Source organism: Mesoplodon densirostris, chromosome 1, assembly GCF_025265405.1.
Source record: "Mesoplodon densirostris isolate mMesDen1 chromosome 1, mMesDen1 primary haplotype, whole genome shotgun sequence".
NCBI classification, from domain to species: Eukaryota; Metazoa; Chordata; class Mammalia; order Artiodactyla; family Ziphiidae; genus Mesoplodon; species Mesoplodon densirostris.
The window spans coordinates 174,661,346-174,685,562 of record NC_082661.1 but is presented as its reverse complement, the minus strand read 5'-3'; the positions used below and the strand labels follow the sequence as shown (position 1 = coordinate 174,685,562).

The following is a 24,217-nucleotide window of genomic DNA, read 5'->3' as shown; positions in this document are numbered from 1 at the left end:
TTCTCTGGACATTACAATTGGGTGGCACTGCAGAGTGGGACCAAGGGTCCAGAGAGAGGGTGAGAGCTGGAGAAAACTGCAAGGTGGTTTACAGTTCCTGAGATGTCTGGAAGGTGTGGCTCTGAGTGCAGGCAGGGCTTGCTCCTGTGGCCAGGAGGCCCGTGGCAGCCCGAGCTGTAAGGATTCTTTAAGACTGAAGCACTGGGCTGTGACAGGGCAAGATGGATGAGATCACTGGGCTTAGTACCCGACTGAATTTCCTGAGCAGTTTTCATCCAGATGGTCTCTGGGAGAATAGGTTTAAGAAGATTGATTCCCTGGGAAGGGAGGACGGGAAGGAGAAAGGGCTCCTGGCCTGTCTGCTCCCGGTGGAAACGTCTCCTGTCTTTGAATAAAGGAAACTACTTCTTTGAAAGGTGTGACTGGACGGGCTTAGTGGCTCGTGTGATTTGCAGGCCTCAGGAGTGGGGCGGGAGGACAGGAAAGGGGTGGTGATGGCTTTCCCGCCTGGGAGGAGGGCAGAGGGGGAGGCGCCCCTCCTTCTGGGCAGGGGCACCTGCATCCTGTGCAGTGCTAGGGGTCCACTTGGGTGCAGTCTCCTCAGCCCCGCCTGGATTTCTCCATCCTCTGCTTCCTCTTTCACCTCTGAATGACTTCAGGTCTCCTGTTGACCCCAAATGCTCACAGCTTCATGCCTCCAGGTCTCTTCTCATGCTGAGCCTGGGCTTGGAAGGCCACCATTCTGTGGTGGGCTCGCCAGTGACGTGACACTTACTGTGTGTGTGTCGGGGGATAAATGAGACAGAGAACTGGCATCATGGCAGGAAAACTGGCATGAAAGTTGCAGAAACCTTCTTGGAGAGAAAGGACCAAGACTTGAGGGTATTCAGAGCTTTGGTAGCGTGTATGTGAAATGCTGTGAATGTTTGGAAACTAACTTGGTGATGGTTGTACATTTTTGTGACTTGACCAAAAACCATTGAATTGAACACTTACAACGGATGAATCGTGGGGTGTGTGAGTTGTATCTCAATAAAGTAATTATTAAAACAACACCAAGGGGCTTCCCTGGTGGCGCAGTGGTTGCGAGTCCACCTACCGATGCAGGGGACACAGGTTCGTGCCCCGGTCTGGGAAGATCCCACATGCTGTGGAGCGGCTGGGCCCATGAGCCGTGGCTGCTGAGCCTGCACGTCCGGAGCCTGTGCTCCGCAACGGGAGAGGCCACAGCAGTGAGAAGCCCGCGTACCGCAAACAAACAAACAAACAAAAAAAAACAACACCAAAAAGACCCAGTGGCAGGGAGGGCTATTGAGGTCCCTGAGATAAAAATCATCGTGGGGACAGGCTTGGGACCGGTGGGTTGGCTGGTGGCTCTGCGTGGGGCAGAGAAGGCAGCAGAGACTAAAATCTGCCTCAGTCCAGTTGTTCTTGTTTGTGTCCGGGGTTTTGTGTGTAGCAAATTATTTTTTTTAATATACTTTTAGAAAATTTCAAACAGACGAAGATACCAAAGGATTCATTAAGAAAATGTCAAATGGAACATTTTAAATATCCCAAAAGAGAATAGTATAATGAACTCCTGTGCACCCATCATCCGACTTCAACAATTATCAACTCATGGCCATTTTTTTTTTCATTCACATCCCCGTTCACTTGTGCCCTTTCCAGCTTATATTGAAGCAAGTCCCACACATCATATTTCATCTGAAAATAACATTAGTATACCTAAAAGAATTAATAGTAATTTCTTAAGATCATCAAATATCCAGTCATTATCCAGATTTCCAAGTGTTCCATTAATGTCTTATTTTTAAAAATTTTAGTTTGTCTGAGTCAGGATCTAAATAAGGCCAAACATTGTGATTAATTGATATATCTCTGAGTCTTTTATATATATATATGAATTTATTTATTTATTTATTTATTTATTTATGGCTGTGTTGGGTCTTGGTTGCTGTGCACGGGCTTTCTCTACTTGTGGTGAGGTGGGGCTACTCTTTGTTGCAGTGCGTGGGTTTCTCATTGTGGTGGCTTCTCTTGTTGAGAAGCATGGGTTCTAGGTGCGCAGGCTTCAGTAGTTGTGGCATGTGGGCTCAGTAGTTGTGGCTCATGGGCTCTAGAGCACAGGACCAATAGTTGTGGCACACGGGGTTAGTTGCTCCATGGCATGGAGGATCTTCCCAGACCAGGGCTCGAACCTGTGGCCCCTGCATTCGCAGGCAGATTCTTAACCACTGTGCCACCAGGGAAGTCCCATCTGAGTCTTTTTTTAATCCATAAGTTCCTCCTCTTTTTTTTTTTTTCCTTGAAGTTGGTTTGTTGAAGAAACTGGGTTGTTGTTCAGAAAAGTTTCTCACAGGCTGAATTTTCCAATTGTATGTTTAGCAAGCTCCTCTGGACTCTGAATTTCCTGTAAACTGAAAGTTGGGTCTTGAGGTCTGATCAGGTTCAGTTTTTTTTGTTTGTTTGTTTTTTTCTGTTTTTGGCAAGGCTATGTCGGTGGTGGTGCGTTATTCCATCAGGAGACACATAGTGTCTGGTTGTCTTTCTTTTTGTGATACTCAATGTCTAGATCCATAAATTCATAAGGGGCTGCAAAAACTATCATTATTCCTTCTGCATTTGTTGCAAAGAGAAACTTCTCATCTACTATTTGGTTTCCCAGTGGTACAATTCATATAGGAAAGGCAGGATAAAGCTGGATTTATCCTTTTATCTACCAGTCTTTAAAAGAACGAGTTAGTTTCCTATCATCCTCCTGAGTTTGTTTGTTTGCTTGCTTGCTTTCAGTATCATTATGAACTCATAGATTTAAACATATTTGGTGAATTTCAATCCATTGCAGTTAGTTTTATTATTGATGTCTTACTTGTCCCATCTTTGTCCAATGGGAACACTTCAGTTGGCTCCCGAGTCCTTTTGATGCCACCCTAGTGGTCTTTGAAGAGTCCTTGCTGGCTGATATGATATGGCTCATCTTGTCCATTCCCTGCCTCAGAATTGGGATCAGCCATTTCCTGTGGGTGAATAAACCTAGGTACGTTTGTGGAGAGGAGCATCCTCTCTTACATCCTGTGTACCATTTTGGCTTGGGCACTGCATGACTCAAAGAGCTCAATCTGGTCCCATTGCTGCAGACAGAGCAAGAGGTCTCAGTGTAAACAGCACTTTCTCAAGAAAGCCCTCAGTGCTCCCCCAGACCACATCAACAGCCCCTCTTTTACATTTCTTATTTTACTCATTTTGGCAACAGTCAACATTCTTGGTTGCAAGCAACAGAAACTACCTCTGCTGACTTAAATGGAAAAAGGATTGCTTTTTTAAGAAGTACGTATTAGGATGTTGGTTGGGCTGTACTGATAGATAAAGATAGAGCATGCATTTCTCTCTTGTAAACATGTAAGATGATAGGCAGTTGGAGCAGGGGAGGCTGCAGGGTGACTCTGCTTCTCAGAGTTGTCCAAGGACCCAGGTTCCTTCTGTCTTGTTGCTCTGCATCCTCCATGACAGTGCTGTCCAATAGAATTTTTGGTGATGATGGAGATGTTCTTTACCTGTGCCGTCCAGTACAGTAGCTACTGGCCACATGTGTCTATTGAACACTTGAACGTGGTTAGAGTGACTGAGGAACTGAACTTTAAATTTAATTTTATCTTAATTAATAAATTTAAATTAATTTAGGCTCATGTGGCTAATGGCTCCAGGGTCAGACAGCATATGTCTAGAAGTTGTCCTCATATGCCTGGCTGTGAAAGAGACTCTACCAACCTACCATGTAGATTTCAGGATGGGAAGAAGGAGGAGGGGCAAGCAGCTTCCTTCTGAGGACGCAGATCAGTTCCTGTCCCTTCCCATTGGCCAGAACTTAGAGGGTCAGGCTTTGCTGCAAGGGAGTCTGGGAAATGAAGTCTCTAGCTGGAGAGCAGTTGCTACTAAAAGGAAGAAGAGGGAGAATAGATATTGGTGGACAATTAGAGACAAGGAAACTGGGTAGCTTTAGACTGTTGCCAGGAGGTGGGGACAGCAGAGACTTAGGTTTTGAGGCCTCCAAGGCAGACATAAATCTCAAAATTCTCACTATGTTGCTGATCCTGTATCTTGCTCACTCTGTGTCTCCTGGGGCACAACTGAGGGGTTAATATTGCCACCCCAAATCTTACAACAGGATCCCCAAGTTCCACAGCTAGCTGTATGGTCATTTCATTATTTAATTCTCAAAGACAATTCTAGGAGAAAAGAACTGTCACTATTCCATCTCCAAATCTCAGCCTCCATCTTCACATCACCTCTTCGTGTCTGTCTCGAATCTCCCACTGCCGCTCTCTCATAAGGACACTTGACATTGGATTTAGGGCCCACCTGGATAATACAGAATAAGCTCCTCTTTTTAAGGTCCTTAACTTAGTTGCATCTTTTGCCATATAAGGGAATACTCTCCGGTGCTCAGAAAGGACATAGACATATCCTTTTGGGGGTCAGCCTTTATCCCACTACAACCCAGCTCACAAACCTGGTAAGTAGGTTCCTGGGTTACACAATTGCAGACACATGGTGTTTAACTTGGTGGTCCTATTGGTGACGGCAGAGCTGGGATTTGAATCCAGGCCAGCCTGATTCCAAAGCCCACTGTTTCCATCTAGAATTTAACCTCTAAAGGTTTGAGAGTTAGAGCAGTTAGAGCAGTTCAAGAACAGATAGCTGTGGTTAGCCCAACACTGGTTAGATTCACGCTGAAGGCTGGATCTGAAGTTCTCATCCTGGATGAACTTCTCAGCTCCCGCCAGGATCAGGGGTTTTCTTCTGTCTCTCTTCCCCTCTTACTAGTTCCTCCACTGCACTGGTGGGTTGTGCTGTGCCTCTAAAAGAGAAGAATTCCTCACATCTGTAAAGTGATTTACCCTTTATAAAGCAATTTCATATAATATAAATTTGATGACTTTTTTTTTTTTTAGAATTGGTGCTACTTATTGTTCTTGATTTAAAAAGCAGAAGTGTTGAGATCCTTCAGTATTTTTAAGGAAAAACAGCCCCCAGATTAAGCTGACTTTGTAGCTGACCGTTGCTTGATTCCTTTTTAGGGTCAGTGGCCTTTGATAGAAAAAAAATACCCTCACTCCTGCAGCCTGAGGAAGTGGAAAGACAAAGGAGGCTTGAGCAGCTCAAGGCAGGAAGAAGGCAGCCCAGCGTGGGAGCTGCTCCCCAGGGCAGGGGGCTGTGGAGAAGGGAGCTGCCCAAAGGCCTTGCTTGTCTCCATGGGGAGACTAGTTCCAGGCTCTTCAGAGCTGGGTGCCAGGCTGGGAAGCAGTACCCAGGGGACCAGCCCCTGACTGGTTATGGCTGCTTTTCCCCGAATCCTAGCATGTGCACCCTCAAGAGCACTCATGCCCATTCACTGCAAAGCTGCACACATTTCCATACTCAGAACCCATATCGACACGCACTGGTGCGCGCACGTGCACGCACACACACACACACACACAGAGACACACACAGGTCTGTTTTTTTTTTTTTTTTTTTTGTGGTACGCGGGCCTCTCACTGTTGTGGCCTCTCCCGTTGCGGAGCACAGGCTCCGGACGCGCAGGATCAGAGGCCATGGCTCACGGGCCCAGCCGCTCCGCGGCATGTGGGATCCTCCCGGACCGGGGCACGAACCCGTGTCCCCTGCATCGGCAGGCGGACTCTCAACCACTGCACCACCAGGGAAGCCCCACAGATCTATTTTTGAATAATACTTGCTAGCACTTATCAGGCACTTCCTGTGTACTCGCACCATTTGATGAAGTGCTTTTCATTCATGAATTGGTTTCAGTCATTACCACAACCTTGTAAGATAGGTAATATTATTCTTCCCATTTAACAGATGTAGAACCTGAGGCACAAAGAGACTAAGTCACTTGCCTGAGTTGGATTTGAACCCAGCCCATCTGGACCTAGAGTCCACACTGCTTCACCCAGGCCCCCATCTACTCTGGTGTGACACATATGCATGTACACACACACACACATTGTGCCACTCACAGTGCTCACCAGTTTGTGTGCAAATGCACTCTGACACACACACTTACTGCTGACCCTACACGTGCACTCCTGCTGCCCCTCCTGCCTTCCTTCCCCTCCTAGGGACCAGTTTTCTTCTGAAGCCAATGACGGAGGCCCGGCCAGCCGGGTGTCAGGGTCAGGATGGGGGCAGGGTGGCCGCTGACAGGGTGATGGAAAGCAGGAAAGTCACAAATAAGCAAACAGCCCTGCCTGGACACAGCCTCGCAGAGCGTTTCCTGAATGTCCAGGGACATGTTTATTTTTCGACGACTATCCAGAGCCGACCCCAAGTCTTTTCCTTCCGCATGGCCGTCTTGATGGAGCCATGGTGCTGTGGGTCTGGCTTGTTCAGAGCTGATGTTTACAAATGTCTCTCTTCTCTAACAGAGGCTGGCAGGCCCTCGTGGGGTGGGTCCTGTCTTACTTTTCAACCTCATCCCTCCAACCCCAGGTTCCTGGCTCCTGGCTCTCTGACCCCACACCCTTCAGCCCAGTCCAGCCCCCCTTCCTTTGTTTGAGCTGTCCTTTGCCTGGGATGGCTAATTCCTGTTTTCTAGGTAAATCCTACTCTCCTTCCTGGGTCTAACTCAAATGACACTTCCTCCAGGAAGCTTTCTAGGATTCTTTCAAGGCATAAGGAATCTCTTCCTTTCCATGGCACTGAAAAAAAAGTTAAATTTTAATTGTGGTAAAATACACATAACATAAAATTTACCATCTTAGTCATTTTTAAGTGTACAGTTCAATAGTGTTAAGTACATTCACAATGATGTGCAACCATCACCACCATCCATCGACAGAACTCTTTATGTTGCAAAACTGAAACTCAGTCCCCATTAAACAGTACCTCTCCATTCACCCGTCTCCCCAGCCCCTGCAACTACCATGCTACACTCTGTCTCTGTGAATCTGACAACTCTTGGTACCTCATATCAATGGAATCGTACAGTATTTTTATTGTGTGTGTGTGTGACTGGTTTATTTTACTTAGCATAATGTCCTCAGTGTTTATCCATGTTGTAGCATGCATCAAAATTTCCTTCCTTTTTAAAGGCTGAATAATATTCCATTGCATGTATATACCACATTTTTTTTATCCATTCATCCATCAATGGACACTTGGGTTGCTTCTACCTTTTTGCTATTGTGAGTAATGCTGCTATGAAAATGGGTATATATCTCTTTGGTACTTTGTTCTTTTAACACAGCACTTGTTTGTCCATTCATTTGTTGATGGGTATTTGACTATTTTCCAGGTTTGACTGTTACAAATAAAGCTGCTATAAATGTTTGTCTGCAAGTCTTTATATGGACCTATGCTTTCATTTCTCTTGGGCAGATATCTGGGAGTGGGCTGGATATGCTAGGTGTATATTTAACTTTCTAAAGAGACTGTCAAACTGTTTTCCAAAGTGGTCATACCAATTTACATTCCTAGGAGCAATGTATGAGAGTTCCTGTTCCTTCATATCCTCACCAACACTTGGTATGATAAATCTTTTTTTTTTTGCAGTATGTGGGCCTCTCACTGTTGTGGCCTCTCCCGTTGCGGAGCACAGGCTCCGGACGCGCAGGCTCAACGGCCATGGATCACGGGCCCAGCCGCTCCGCGGCATGTGGGATCCTCCCAGACCGGGGCACAAACCCGTGTCCCCTGCATTGGCAGGCGGACTCTCAACCACTGTGCCACCAGGGAAGCCCTGATACATCTTTTTTATTTGAACTATTTTAATAGGTGTGTAGTGGTGTCTCATTGTGGTTTTAATTTGCATTTCCCTATTGATCATTATTTCTCATTTCTCATTATTTTTCACTTCTTTGGGAAAGTGTTCAAATCTTTTGCTGATTATTTTTTTATCGGGCTGTTTGCTTTCTTATCATTGAGAGTTCTTTGTATATTCTGGATATAAGACCTCTATCATATGTGATTTGTAAACATTTCTCCCAATCTATGACTTGTCTTTTTATTCTCTTAACAGTATCTTTTGAAGAGTAGAAAAATTTAACTTTGTTGAAGTCCTATTTATTATTTTTTCCTTTATGTATATGCTTTCAATGTCATATCTAAGAAATTTTTGCCTACCCAAAGTGACAAAAATTTCTAAAAAAATTTTTTTTTTCCCTTTGGGATTCCACCTTTTAATTGTCACATTTTAGGGAAGGAACGGAGTAGGTGATGTAATAAAACAAAACAGTAGGCATTTCATCACGATCATACCAAACTGGAAAGCAAAACATATCACTTGATGGCCTTGGAGGAGTGTATTTATGGAAAACTCCAGGATTCTCTGGAATTCACATTGTACAGGAAGCCCTAGTTTCTCATCTCTCCTTAGCAAGGTAGAGAATAAGAGAGAAAATAAGTCACTACTGGCAGACCAAGAAGATGGCAGACTAGTGTCTCCGATAAACCACCTTATCGGGGTTTGGATGCCAGTTTCTTTTATAGCACAGAAAGGGGTTAGAGACGAGGAAGTAAAGTAAAAAGGCCGTACGTTTTGCAAATATCCCCTGGAACTGCCAGCCTGGGTGAGGAGATGTGTTAATGTCTTTTTTTTTTTTTCTTTTTGGCAGCCATCCATGGGTGGGCAGGGTCAGACTGTCTCCCTCTGGGTCCCGACTCCCGGAGGTGGGAGGCAGCGACTGCTGAACCTGAGCGCAGGTGACCGCAGCTCTCCGCGTCCTTCCTTGACAGCTTCCGCCCCGCAGGCCGGCGGGCAGCAAGCCCAGCGTGGATGCCCTCCCCCACTAGAATTTTTATAGTTTTAGATTTTACATGTAAGTCATGATCTATTTTGATCTAATTTTTTTACATATATATACATAAGTATATATATTCTTTTTTTACATTCTCTTCCATTATAGGTCATTACAAGATATTGAGTATAGTTCCCTGTGTTATACAGTAGGTCCTTGTTGGTTATCTATTTTATATATGGTAGTGTGTATATTTTAATCCCAAACTCCTAATTTATACCTCTCCCCTCTTCCCTATTAGTAACTGCAAGTTTGTTTTCTATGTCTATGAGTCTATTTCTGTTTTGTAAATAAGTTCACTTGTATCCTTTTTTTAGATTCCACATATAAGCAATATTATATGATATTTGTCTTTGTCTGGCTTTCTTCACTTAGTATGATAATCTATAGGTCCACCCATGTTGCTGCAAATAGCATTATTTCATTCTTTTTTATAGCTGTGTAAAATTCCATTGTATATATGTACCACATCTTCTTTATCCATTCCACTGTCAATGGACATTTAGGTTGCATCCATGTCTTGGTTATTGTAAATAGTGCTGCAGTGAATATTGGGGTGCATGTATCTTTTCGAAATATGGTTTTCTCCAGATATATGCCTAGGAGTGGGATTGCAGGATCATATGGTAGTTCTATTTTTAGTTTTTTAAAAGAACCTCCATACTATTCTCCATAGTGGTTGTACTAATTTACATTCCCATCAGCAGTGTGGGAGAGTTCCTTTTTCTCCACACCCTATCCAGCATTTGTTATTTGTAGACTTTCTGATGATGGCCATTCTGACTGATGTGAAGTGGTACCTCATTGCAGTTTTGATTTGCATTTCTCTGATAATTAGTGATGTTGAGCAGCTTTTCATGTGCCTTTTGGCCATCTGTATGTCTTCTTTGGAGAAATGTCTTTTTAGATCTTCTGCCCATTTTTTGATTGGGTTTTTTTTTAAATTGAACTGTATGAGCTGTTTGTATATTTTGGAGATTAATCCCTTGTCAGTTGCATTGTTTGCAAATATTTTCTCCCATTTTGTGGGTTGTCTTTTCATTTTGTTTATGGTTTCCTTTTCTGTGCAAAAGCTTTTAAGTTAAACTAGGTCCCATTTGTTTACTTTTGTTTTCATTTCCATTACTCTAGGAGATGGATCCAAAAAGATAATGCTGCTATTTATGTCAAAGAGTGTTCTGCCTATGTTTTCCTCTAGGAGTTTTATAGTATCCAGTCTTACATTTAGGTCTTTAATCCATTTTGAGTTTATTTTTGTTATGGTGTTAGGGAATGTTCTAATTTCATTCTTTTACATGTAGCTATCCAGTTTTCCCAGCAGCACTTATTGAAGAGACTGTCTTTTGTCCATTTTATATTCTTTTCTCCTTTGTTGTAGATTAATTGACCATATGTGTGTGGCTTTATTTCTGGGCTTTCTATCCTGTTCCATTGATCTATATTTCTGTTTTTGTGCCAGTACCATACTGTTTTGATGACTGTAGCTTTGTAGTATAGTCTGCAGTCAGGAAGCCTGATTCCTCCAGCTCTGGTCTGCTCTCTCAAGATTGCTTTGGCTATTTGGGGTCTTTCATGTTTCCATACAAATTAAAAATTTTTTTGTTCTAGTTCTGTGAAGAATACAATTGGTAATTTGATAGGAATTGGATTAAATCCGTAGATTGCTTTGGGTAGTATAGTCATTTTGACGATATTGATTCTTCCAATCCAAGAACATGGTATCTCTTTCCATTTGTTTATGTCACTTTTGATTTCTTTCATCAGTGTCTTATAGTTTTAGGAGTACAGGTCTTTTGCCTCCTTAGGTAGGTTTATTCCTAGGTATTTTATTCTTTTTTTTTTTTTTTTTTTTTTTGCTGTACGCGGGCCTCTCACTGCTGTGGCCTCTCCCATTGCGGAGCACAGGCTCCGGACACGCAGGCTCCGCGGCCGTGGCTCGCGGGCCCAGCTGCTCCGCGGCATGTGGGATCTTCCGGGATCGGGGCACGAACCCGTGTCCCCTGCATCGGCAGGCGGACTCTCAACCACTGCGCCACCAGGGAAGCCCTATTTTATTCTTTTTGATGTGATGGTAAATGGGATTGTTTCCTTAATTTCTCTTTCTGACCTTCCATTGTTAGTGTATAGAAATGCAACAGATTTCTGTATATTAATTTTGTATCCTGCAACTTTACCAGATTCACTGATGAACTCTAGTAGTTTTCTGGCAACATCTTTAGGATTTTCTGTGTATAGTATCATGTCATCTGCAAACAGTGACCGTTTTACTTCTTTTCCAATTTGTATTCCTTTTATTTCTTTTTCTTTTCTGATTGCTATGGCTAGGACATCCAAAACTATGTTGAATAATAGTGGTGAGAGTGGACATCCTTGTCTTGTTCCTGAACTTAGAGGAAATGCTTTTAGCTTTTCACTGTTGAGTATGATGTTAGCTGTGGGTTTGTCATATATGGTCTTTATTATGTTGAGGTAGGTTCCCTCTATGCCCACTTTCTGGAGAGCTTTTTTTTTTTTTTTTTTCTTTCATGGAGTCCTTTAATGCCTCCAACATAAGTTCTTTTTTTTTTAATCGAAACCTTATAGTTGATTTACAATGTGGTGTTAGTTTCTAGTGTACAGCAAAGTGAATCAGCTATACATATACATATATCCCCTCTTTTTTTGATTTCCTTCCCATTTAGGTCACCACAAAGCATTGAGTAGAGTTTCCTGTGCTATACAGTAGGTTCTCATTAGTTATCTATTTTATACATAGTACCAATAGTGTATATATGTCAATCCCAATTTCCCAATTCATCCCACCCAACATAAGCTCTTAATCTGAGGTCTGTATATGCAAAATGTGTGCATATGCATTATTCTAGGAAGAGCCTGGAGAGTTTTTTTTTTTTTTTGTCATAAATAGATGTTAAATTTTATCAAAAGCTTTTTCTGCACCTATTGAGATGATCATATGGTTTTTATTCTTCCATTTGTTAATGTGATATATCACACTGATTGATTTGCAGATATAGAAAAATCCTTGCATCCCTGGGATAAATCCTCCTTGATCATGGTGTATGATCCTTCTAACGTATTGTTGGATTTGGTTTGCTAGTTTTTTTTTTTTTTTTTTTTTTTTTTTGCGGTACACGGGCCTCTCACTGTTGTGGCCTCTCCCGTTGTGAAGCACAGGCTCCAGACATGCAGGCTCAGCGGCCATGGCTCACGGGCCCAGCCACTCCATGGCATGTGGGATCCTCCTGGACCGGGGCACAAACCAGTGTCCCCTGCATCAGCAGGCGGACTCTCAACCACTGCACCACCAGGGAAGCCCTGGTTTGCTAGTATTTTGTTGAGGATTTTTGCATCTATGTTCATCAGTGATATTGGCCTGTAATGTTCTTTTTTTGTGGTATCTTTGTCTGGTTTTGGTATCAGGGTGATGGTGACCTCATGGAATGAGTTTGGAAGTGTTCCTTCCTGTGCAATTTTTTGGAATAGTTTCAGAAGGATGGGTGTTAATTGATCTAATTTTTTGCACATGGTTTGAGGTATTTTTTGAATTTCATTTTTTACATATATGTAAAAAAATTTCATTTTTTACATATATTCAGTTGTTTCAGCATCATTTGTTGAAAAGACTATCTTTTCTCCACTAATTTACCTTTACATCTTTGTTGAAGGTTAATTATTCACTTATTGTGGGTCTTTTTCTGTTCCATTGATCTATTTGTCTACCTTGATGTCATCATCACACTATTTTGATAACTGTAGCTTTATAATAGATCTTGAAATCAGGTAGTGTTAGACCTCCAACTTTGTTCTTTTTCCAAGTTTTCTGGGCTACTCTAAGTCTTTGTATTTCCATATGGATTGTAAAATCAGCTTGTCAATTTCTAGAAAAAAAGCCTGCTAGGATTTTGATTGGGATTGCTTTGATTCTGTACATCAATTTGCGGAGAAGTGACATCCTAACCATCTCTGACCTATGAACATGGTATTTCTCTATATTTATTTGGATCTTGTTTATTTTTCTTTCAGTAGTGGTTTGTAGTTTCTAGTATACAGGCCTTACACATCTTTTTTTTTTTTTTTTTTGCGGTATGCGGGCCTCTCACTGTTGTGGCCTCTCCCGTTGTGGGGCACAGGCTCCAGACGTGCAGGCTCAGCGGCCATGGCTCACGGGCCCAGCTACTCCACGGCATGTGGGATCTTCCCGGACTGGGGCACAAACCCGTGTCCCCTGCATCGGCAGGCGGACTCTCAACCACTGCGCCACCAGGGAAGCCCTCTTACACATCTTTTGTTAGATTTATCCTTAGGTAGTTCATACTTTTGCTGCTATTGTAAATGATATTTTTCAATTTTAATTTCCAATTGTTTATTGCTAGTATATAAAAACACAATTTTTTTTGAAATTGATCTTGTATCCTGTAATCTTGGTAAACTTACATATTAGTTGTAGTAGGTTTTTGTAGATTCCAAGGGATTCCCTATATAGATTATCAAGTCATATACAAATAAAGACAATTTGCTTCTTCTTTTCCAGTCTTTCCTAAGATGTCTTCTTAGAAATCTTTCCTTGCCTTATTGGATTGTCTAGAATCTCTAGTTCAATGTTGAATTGGAGTGACAAAATCTAACATCCTTACCTTGTTCCTGATCTTAAGGGAAAAGCATTCAGCCTCTCACCGTTAATTATGATGCTGGCTGTGAACTTTCCATAGTGCCCTTTATCAAGTCAAAGATGTTTCCTTCTGTTTCTGGTTTCTTGAGAATTTTCATCATGAGTGGGTGTTGGATTTTGTCAAATTCTTTTTCTGCATCTATTGAGATAATCAACTGGCTTTTAGCCCCTTCTTTCTATTAATGTGGTGTATCACATTAATTGATTTTTGGATGTTAAATCAACCTTGCATCCTTGGGATAAACCCTTCCTGGTCATGATATGTTACTCTTTTTTTTTTTTTTTTTTTTTCTTTTTGCGGTATGTGGGCCTCTCACTGTTGTGGCCTCTCCCGTTGCGGAGCACAGGCTCCGGATGCGCAGGCCCAGCGGCCATGGCTCACGGGCCCAGCCGCTCCGCGGCATATGGGATCCTCCCAGACCGGGGCACGAACCCGTATCCCCTGCATCGGCAGGCGGACTCTTAACCACTGCGCCACCAGGGAGGCCCGATATGTTACTCTTTACATACTGCTGGATCCAATTTGCTAAAATTTGTTAAGAATTTTTGTATCAAGTTTTATAAGGGATATTGGTCAATCCTTTTCTTTTTTAATAATGTCTTTGGTATCAGAGTAATTCTAGCTTCATAGAATGAGTTCAGAGGTATTCTATCCTCTTCAGTTGTCTGGAAGAGTGTGTAGAATTGGTATTATTTCTTACTTAAATGTTTGATAGAATTCACCAGTGAAACTGAAAGTAAAATAGTTAGCTAGTGGGAAGCAGCAGCATAGCACAGGGAGATCAGCTCGGTGCTTTGCGATGACCTAGAGATGTGGGATAGGGAGGGTGGGAGGGAGGGGATCTGGGGACATGTGTATGCATATGGCTGATTCGCTTTGTTGTATAACAGAAACTAACACAGTATTGTGAAGCAATTATACTCCAATAAAGATCTATTAAAAAAAAAAAAGAATTCACCAGTGAAGTCTCTGGGCCTGGGAAGTTTATAACTACAAATTCCAATTCAATACGTATCTATAATAGATATAGGAATATTCAGGCTATCTGTTTCTTCTTGAGTAAGCTTTAGTAAGTTGATGAAAAATTTTGGCCATTATTTCTTCTTTCCCTTCTCCTTTCCTTTAGGGATATATTCATATAATATTCATATACATATTCATATAATATATATTATATGTATGTATGTGTACATATATATGTATATATGAGTGTGTGTGTATATATATATATAAGGCTGCTTGAGTTTTTCCACAGTTTATTGATGATTAGTTCAATTTTATTTCTCTAGAGTTGATTTGGGTCTTTTTTTATGTCTTCTGTGTCTCTTCTCAACACGTTTGCTCTTTCCTCTAGCTTTTGAATATATGGATACAGTTATAATAACTGTTTTAGTGTACTTGTCTGCCACTTCTAATATCTGCATCATTTCCAGGTTTTACTGATTGATTCTTATCTTCATTGCTTGCACTTTCCTACTTTTTTGCATGTGTGGTAACTTTTTTTTTTTTGCAGTACGCAGGCCTCTCACTGCTGTGGGCTCTCCCGTTGTGGAGCACAGGCTCCAGACGTGCAGGCTCAGCGGCCATGGCTCATGGGTCCAGCCGCTCCATGGCATGTGGGATCTTCCCGGACCGGGGCACGAACCCGCGTCCCCTGCATCGGCAGGTGGACTCTCAACCACTGCGCCACCAGGGAAGCCCCTGTGTGGTAACTTTTGATGGATTCCAGACATTTTGAATTTTACTTTCTTGCGTGCTTTGTGTTCTTATAAGTCTTCTCAAGCTTTGTTCTAGATGCCATTATGTTACTTGGAAACAGTTTGATCATTCTGAGTCTTGCTTTTAAGATTTGATAGGTAGAACCAGAGTAGTGTTAATCTAGGGCTAATCTTGTCTCACTGCTGAGACAAACCCTTGTAAGTACTCTACCCAATGCCTGTTGGAAACCAAAAATATTCTTGGCCTTCTAATCTCTTCTGGTAGTTCTTCCCCTGGCCTCGGGTAGCATCCTTATACACCACGCACTGCTCAGTACTCTGCTGAGTACCTGAGGGGGAGGTGCTCATCTCTTGGGTTGCCTCTCTGTGCAACCCTCTCCTATCCATGGCTCTGTCCTGCAAATGCCAGGTGCCCGGGTTTCCTCAGGGACCATCTTAGCTCCATCTCCTTAACTCATCACATTAACTAAGCTCTGCCTGGGATTCCTCCTCCCTTTGTGGCATCCTGGAAACTCTCTCAAGGCAGTGATTTGGGGAAAGTGCATGGCTCACCTCGCTGATTTCCCATCTCGGTTGCTGTATGTTCAGTGGCTCGAAAATTGTCTCATATACTTTGTACAATGTTTTAGTTGTTTCATGTGGGAGGGTAAATCCAGTCCCTGTTGTTCTATCTTGGCTGGAAGTGGAGGGCGCTCAGTGCCCTTTGGCTTTTAGCAATAGTGCCGTCAAACCGGGAGGCTAGCAGTTCTGGAGGAGTCTGAGGTGTGTTATGGGGTTGGCTGGAAGAAGAAGGGTCAGTTTATATGAAAGTGTGAGCATCTCTGTGCCCGTAGCTGTGTATCTGCTGTCCCTGACTGCACATCTGTCTGCACGTATCTCTGCATGTCTGAATGCATTCTGCTGGAGTCTGGGAAGCTGTCTGTGGATGGCCCCCTGGAACAGGGTCCCTCCTTTTGTCTGCTCAGGTGAAACTCCAGGCTGCTCATACAATCACTCTGCCAAATTTCTGGATGTCCCACACCAGAGTCCATCAGGCCTGCGCTGGCCTTGGTACAGCCTGAAGATGAGACAAGCAGACGTTGCCTTTTTTTTTTTTTTTTTTTTTTGCGGTACGCGGGCCTCTCACTGTTGTGGCCTCTCCTGTTGCAGAGCGCAGGCTCAGCGGCCATGGCTCACGGGCCCAGCCGCTCCGCGGCATGTGAGACGTTACCTTTTGTAGTCAGGTTGGGAAGACGGGGTGGAGAGCAGAATGGTTTTCCTGTTTTGAGTCAGCTGGGGCTGATCTAGGGGCCCTGTCTCTCCTTTCCCTTACACAGAAATCCCATAGGCCCCAGGCTGACCCTTCTGTGGTTCCTGGCTCGAGTGCTGGTCTCTCTGGGCATAGGATGGGTCTGATTGTTGCTATCAGCCCAGCCCAGGCTAGGCCTTGGAGGAGCACGACCTGGTGTTTTGCACTATGAACTTTTCCATGGGCCTCCAGGAGAGCCAGTACCATCACACTTCCAGGCCATCCGACCTTTCCCAGAACTCTGCTTTTCCTCTTTTGCTCTTGTCACTCATGCCAGGAGGTAAACAAGGGCTAACATTGCCCGGGCCACCTCCACAGCATCCAGCTCATTCTGAGGCCTTTTTTTCTAAGGGTGGACAATAGCACATAAAGCTGTGTCCATAGCAGGTGGCAAAGTTTCCATGATACTTGGAATAGAAGAAAGGTGTATTTTTAAAATCAAATTAAATTTGGTTTAAGGCCCCACTTGTCAGGACAGATAATTGGCCCTAAAATTCTAGAACTTGTGCAGACCAAGAAAGGGGGGGGGGATTTAATCCAATTAAGTATATTAGGTATATAGATCCCTAATGACCCGAGAAATCTGTATTCCAAGGAAATTTTCTCACAGATCCATAAGAGGCATGGACATGTTCACTGAGGCATTGTAGATAGCGCTGTGGAGTTGGCGGCAATCTGGCTGATATCCTGCCTGAGCGGGTATGAGAACCAGGTGCAGGGAAAGCCTTACAGTGCAGTGTCTCTCACTCTATGATGGCCTTTGTTTAAGCTCCTCCTGTGACGGGCAGCTCAGAGTGACGTGTTATGTTGCTGAGAAGCTCCAGCTGTGCCAGAATTACTTCTCACTGCAGACGATCGCAGTGAACCTGGTGGAGGTATGCATTTGGGAGAAACATCGTGTATTCATTCATTCATTCATTCATTCGACAGTTGTGGGTCAACAGCCTCTGCTAGGTTTTGGAGATGCAGGGGTCTCTGCTTACAATCTAGTGAGGAAACAGATATTAAACAAACATGTCATTCAAATGGATGATTCTATCAATAAAGAAAAATAACAGCATTGGTATAATAGAATTAAGGTTCCTGGGGGATAGATAAAGGAAGACACCTCTGAAAAAGGAACACTGAAATGAGACCCGAGAGCTCAGTAGAACTAGGCTAGAGAGGGAGCAGGGACAGTGTGTTCCCGGTGGGGTCCCGAGGCATTGGCCCCTTCAGTGAGCCCTCTGCCTGGCTGGAGGGAGGTGTGTGAGCCAGAGGGAGCGGAGGGGTGGAGCCTGGGGATGAAGACAGGAAACGTGCAGAGCCTACTGCTTGATAAGGTGACCATATAATTTATCATCCAGACTAAGACACATTTGAGACCGAAAGGGGTGCTACTAATAATAATGTTGGGATAACAGGTCACCCTACTTGTAGGTCAAGGTAAAGGGTTTGAGTTTTATTCTCAAGGTTATGAGAAGCCATTGGGGTCTGGAGGAAAGGGAGATGTGACCCAGTTTGCACCTGGAGGGCCTGAGGTGGGACCCTAACACTCAGAAACCTCCCACCATCCTTCCCATCCACATGGAGGAGCTTCTGGAGAAAGGTTTAGGAGATATCAGAAATCTGCAAGTGACAGCAGCAGCCAGGAGCAGAGAAATGGCCTGTGGAATCCCATGGGATGGGCAGTAAGCTGGTTACTGTTACTGTGTAGCAACCCGCCAACCCCAGTGGCCCTGATTTAGGTTCTACCTGTCTCCTGCCTGCTTACTGACAGATGCAGCTCCCAGCAAGTGAATCTGCCCCTAACTGGATAAGGAGACTGTGATGAGAATTTTCTCATGGGTGCCACAGGCTTGGGGCATTGTCAGGGGGACACCCTGTCCTGTCCCAGCTGCAGGTGGAGGTGGGAAAGGAACAACCCCCTTATAATAGCCTAAATCAATTTGACTGTCAAGGATTTTATCAAGCAAGGGTGTGGGATGTATGAATAAGATGATAAGGCTTCCATTTTGGTGCCCTTGGTCTCTAGCACATTGGTTTCCACCTTCCCGTGGGGAAGTCTGCTGGGAAGTGCTCCTCTTCCCGAGCGAAAAGACAAAGTTTTGACTGGAGAATTCCTTTTTTCCCTCTCTCTAACCCCTTTTCCCTCCCTGGACTGAAGACATGATGCTTGGTGGTACAGCAGCCACTTTGTAACCAGAAGGCAAGAAGCTAGAATGCAGGGATGATGGAATGGGGAGATACAAAGAGTCCGTGTTCTTGAAGTTCTTGTTGAGGTGCACCAGTCCTGGACGACGTGCCTTGGCCTTCTTGTTATAGGAGACAATTAACCTGTACTTGTTTAAGCTGCTGTAGCGAGCATTCTGTGACACACAGCCAAAGTCTGGCCTTGACTCCCACCTCTATGAAGCAGCTGAGGCTTCCAGTTTGGGGAACCCCTGTCCCTATCCTTAAAGGAGGAATTGAATGGCACAAAGAATTGAGAGATTCCTAAGATCATGAACCCCAGCTTGGCCTCTTCCCTAACAGGATGACCTGGGGTGAATTAACCTTGCTGGATCTTGGTTTCCTTGTCTGCACTTCAGAGGCAATAAGTAGTACTTTCCTCATAGAGTTGTTGTGAAGGGAATGAGGAAATAAATGGGATAATGAGGAATCAAGAAAGTAATTCTGGAATCCCTGGATGTAAAGTAGCTGTTCAATAAAAGTCAGCCCCCTTCCCTCTCTGGGAGTTACAGAGAGCCACCCCTCCAACCCTGGCTATCAAGTCACACACACACTCACTGTGCATGTCACCCTTCTTGCCAGGAGAGGATTTTGCATTATGGAACCTTGAGTTATAAATTAAGTGTCAAATATAATTTGGCCACACTAAGAATTAATTATGCGACTGCCCTAGAAAAGCCAGGGAGCTCAACTCTGACTGTGAAATTGGTGTCTGCCCACAGGGAGGGACACCCTCCCCCCACCCCAGGGAAGTGAATGGAAGGGGACACAGGCATGGTGCTTTGCACATTCAGCATTTCCCACCTGGACCCTCAGCAGCAGGGCTCCTTGAGAAGTGATCAAGGAGTGGGGCTGAGGGGTGGAGAAGAGAATATTTCTAGGAGGTGTCCCATCGCCCCATCACAGTGGCCCTGCCTTGGGTAGCTCCGCCCTCCATGGCTTGTGCACATCTGTCAGCTGCAGACACACATGTGGCTGCTGTCAGTCCTTCCCCTTTAAGGGAAGGGAAGCACTTCCTGAAAGGGTGGTGGGGGGAGAGGGAGACATGCGGCCAGCAGAGAGGCCACATTTGTCTCGATGGCAAACCAAGGACAGAGGCTCAGCCTGGAGCATTGCAGGAGGGGCCTGCCTCCTCCTGAGGATGGAGAGAGCCATCCTCTGCTGGCCTCGGGGTCCAGGGCACGTTTTGAGGAGGGGGAGACTGTGCAGGGAGTGAGCAGCTGGGCCCCGGCATCCAGAACCCAAAGCAAGTGAGCAGCCGCCACCCGCAGCCTAGGCCTCCCCAAGCTGAGGAGTCTGGGTTTAATTTTCTGGTCAGTGCAAAAAGGAGGCGGAAGAGGACGAGGAGGAGGAGAAGAAAGGAAAGAGTTGAAGTTCCAGTGCAGTCGGCTGGGATCTGTCACTCAGCGCACAGCCCGCTGACGACTAAGGGCAGCCGAGCTGTAAGCGGCCCATGATTTATGGACACCGAGTGAAGTCCTGCGGCAGAAACCAGCCTTGAGATCAGAGCAGCAATAGGGCCCTTTTTCTGGCAGGAGACAGGGCCTGCATTTTTCTCATTCATGCCAAACTGCTTTGCACGGCAATTAGCTCTGTCCTCATTTAGTCTCCAGTCCCAAAGGGTAATGAAAGTCATATATCATCTTCAAGACTGCTAATTATTGAGCTCGCTTACAGGTAGGCTTTGTAGCTGTGAGAAGGGCCCGTCGGCCCGATATTTATTACTCTTCCAATAAGTAAGCAAAGAGGGGGAGGGTGCTGAGGGGAGAAAGGGGAGAGGGAGGGAGGGAGAGAAGGGGGCACAAGCAACTTTCTTGAGAGACCGCCCAACCCCAGCCTGGGATCTGTGACATACCTTCTGCAAATGTGCTCATCAGAGGGGAAACATCTTTATTCCACGGAGCCATTTTTCATGCCCTAACAAACCAGCCTGCGAGAGAGGAGAGAGACGAGAGTGGGGAGGGGAGGCCTGTGGAGGGCGTGGCTGGGGTCTGCTCAGGAGGGCGGGGAAGGGGACTGAGAGGGGCCCAGGGGAGGAGAGCACAGGAAGAGACCAGAGTGGAAGTGGAAGACAGAATCCATCCAGCCCCCACCCAGGTCCAGAACATTCCGCCCTGGGCCTGCCAGGTGGATGGCGGGGGGTGAGGGTCAGGACCTGGGCTGGGACGAGCTATGTCTGTCACTGTCACTTCAGGGCCTGGCGTGTGGAAGGCTAATGCTTGAAGTCGGAGCCCCTTTGCCTTTATTTAGCTGTCCTGCAACCAAGTGGATTTACCGTCTGGATTGTAATCCAAACCAACAGATTTCTGTGTGTGTGATTAACGAAGGGGAAGGTAGGCCCTTATTTCCACTCAAACGGACTTAAAAAGTGTAATGACTTTTTAGAAAAACTGAACATAAACATTAGCCAGGTTACTGATGGTTGTTTTAAAACAGAGGGTGCGATTAAAGCAAGAGCTAAAGAAATACAAATATTTAAAGACTGTTAGATGCCGTACTCAACATGCAGTTAATATTAATTGAGTGCTTCCTCAGTAAATGTATCAGGTATTGTTCTACGTATGGGGATACAGCAGAGATCATGACAGACCAGGACCTTGCTCTCATGGAGCTTCTAGTCCAGAGATCAATCCCTACTTATTGATCATTATTTGTTTTCTACCCGACGTAAATGGTAATAACAGCTAACATCTGTTTAGTATTTATTATGTGCCAGGTACCGTGCTGAGATCTTTGTGTTCACATTTCTCATCGAATCCTCATAACCGTATGTGGTTGGCCCTGGTGCCATCCCCATTTTACAGATAGGTTAAGTTACGTATCCAAAGTCACACAGCTAGATAGGATTGGAAACATACCATCTGGCTCCAGATTCCAGATTCCATTCCCTAAACCATGGCAACGTAGTTTCCTTAATTCATTCTGAACCATTTACATTTCTAGCTAATGACTTTGGTGTATTGGTCTGTTTGGCATCAAAAGCCCTTACAGACAGACTTTCCTCTTCTGCCGTCAGTAACCCTTTCACTCTGAGCCTCCGTGGATGGCAGGCACATTGATTTCAGGCTAAATCGCAGGAAGACTGTTAGGTTGACTGGAAAGTCCTTTCAGTTAGCACCAGCTGCTCTGGAAACTTTCCTTGACTGTGGGAGGTTCAGTGGTGTGCTGGAGTCCTCCCAACTGCATTCAGGGACATCATGTTGGAACACTGAAATTGACTGTAGTAGGAGTATTTACACTATGGAAAATGGCAGATGCTACAAGTCAGGTTTTTTGTTGGTTTGTTTGTTTTCTGAAGAGATGGTTATTAAACATTTACCAGCACACCACTGGGGAGGACCCAAGGGAAAGGGGAAAACATGATGCTGTAGCTCATGGTAACCTCTTGATAAGTTCTCTGCATCAGACGGAAGTGCAGAGAGCACTGGAGAGGGCGTCAAGAGACCCGAGTTCTAGACCTAGTTTTGCCCCTGAGGGATCCTGACTTGAGTTCTTTGTCCTCATTTGTGTCAGTTGGCCTCTTAGGTGCCACCATAGTCATAGGATTAAGTACAAAAATACCTTCACAAAGAGCCTAGTGCTACAAAGTTAAACTTAAGTTTTTGCTCACAAATATAAGGCAGTTCCATCAAACGTGTACACAGTGGGCTAGGGCCGTGGGCATTTGTGCAAAACACATGTTGCTCTATGAACTGTAGGCCGTGGTGTATATTCCTTCTGCTTCCTCTTTCTTTCTTCACCATTTCTGGAGCTAGACAGACCAGGGTTGAAAGCCACCTCCTCCCACCTCTGTGACCTTGGACAAGTTGCTTATCTTCTCTGTGCTTTGGTTCTCTACCAAGGCATAGAGAAGCTTCTCCTGCCCAGCTTCTCCTCACAGCAGGGGCACAGCTGCCAAAGCTGTGGCCTCGCATCAATACCCTTGGAGGACAAAGGCTATCTATCCCTGGTCTAGTTAAAAAATCCTAGGAAGGACTCTGTTGTCCAAGCCTGGGACCTGTGCTCACCTCTGGACGCATCACCGTGCTGAGCAGATGGGGTTCTAGGATGGGCCAGAAATGGGGCCCCTGCCCTCTCTTGTTCGTGGTTAGATGAAGTATTGTCCAGAAGAAAGGGGAAGCTATGCTAGCATGGAAGCGTGCCTCTACTGCAGGTGGTGATGATCTGCCACCACTCCACAGTGTTAGGGCAGCGCCATTCCTGACAGTCTTAGAAGTGCAAGTTGCTTGAGCTTGGCCTGGGAATAGGCTGGCTGCCTGGCATGAGGGCCAAGGTCACAGGGAGAACTGAAGGGGTATAAAAGGTCAGAAAAGGCTCACTGCAGCCCTCCTTGTTCTGGGCCTTGGCAGACTCTTATTCATGGACGTATATGTAAAAAAAGAGTAGAAGCATTTATTGATTTTAGGTGAATCCTCCTGAATTGAGGAGGACTCTCTCTGGGTTGCAAGTGACAAAAACAAATCTAAACCTAGTTTAAGCAAGAAAGGGAATGTGTTGGCTCACCTGCTGCGAAGGTCAAGGGTAGAGTGGGCTTCAGGCTTGACTAAATACAGGGACCCGAAGAAGTCATCAGATTTGTCTTCAGTGGGCCCCACTGCCCTGGTTGGCCTCATTCGCTCCTGCAGTCAGCTGGTTTCCTCCAGGCAGCGGCAGTCCTGATGCTGGCAACTCTGGGGTCCTAACCTTACCACTCTCAATCCAAAAGGAATGGAGGGCTTCCCTGGTGGTGCAGTGGTTGAGAACCCGCCTGCCAATGCAGGGGACACACGATCGATCCCTGGTCCAGGAAGATCCCACATGCTACGGAGCAACTAAGCCCACGTGCCACAACTGCTGAAGCCTGCGCGCCTAGAGTCTGTGCTCCGCAACAAGAGAAGCCACCGCAATGAGAAGTTCGTGCACTACAACGAAGAGTAGCCCCCACTCACCACAACTAGAGAAAAGCCCACGCACAGCAACGAAGACCCAATGCAGCCAAACATAAATAAATAAATTTAAAAAAGGAATGGAGAGCATCTCTCTTTCAGAATCAAGATATGAAATCCCAGGGAAGGACTCTGACTGGCCTGACATGGGTCCCATGCCTACCTCTGGGCCGATCTGTATAGGCAGAATGATGGGATAGAACGACTGGCCAGGCCTGGGTCACATGTCTTTTCCAGCGGTCAGCTGTCTCATAGGCATCCAAGGGCAGGAAGCAGTACAACCAGGACTCAGGGGACAGGAATAGGCAAGTCAGGAATTGAAGCTGTGCTGTCTTCTGGGTCTACCTGGCATTTCTCATCTGCTTCTTTTTGCCCACCTGCTCATTCTCTTACTACACTTTCCGCCCCCACCCCTTCTCCCAGCACGTACATGGCTCATAGTGGCTTCCTCAGGCCCAAACACTACCTGACTTTCAGGAGCCCAGCACCACCTGTGGCTGAGTTCAGATTTTTTTCAAGGAAAAGAGAATCTGATTGGTTGCAGGGATAGGCATTCACTACTGGAATGATAGCAAAAGGTAGGGTTATATAGTGCAGACATTCC

General features: G+C 45.1%; 1 long non-coding RNA gene across 2 annotated transcripts in view; it reads left to right on the top strand.

Annotated features, from left to right (window-relative positions):
* The window catches only part of LOC132498127 (uncharacterized), a 70,286-nt gene that overhangs the window by 25,062 nt on the left and 21,007 nt on the right, over nucleotides 1-24,217 (top strand). The window lies entirely within an intron of this gene.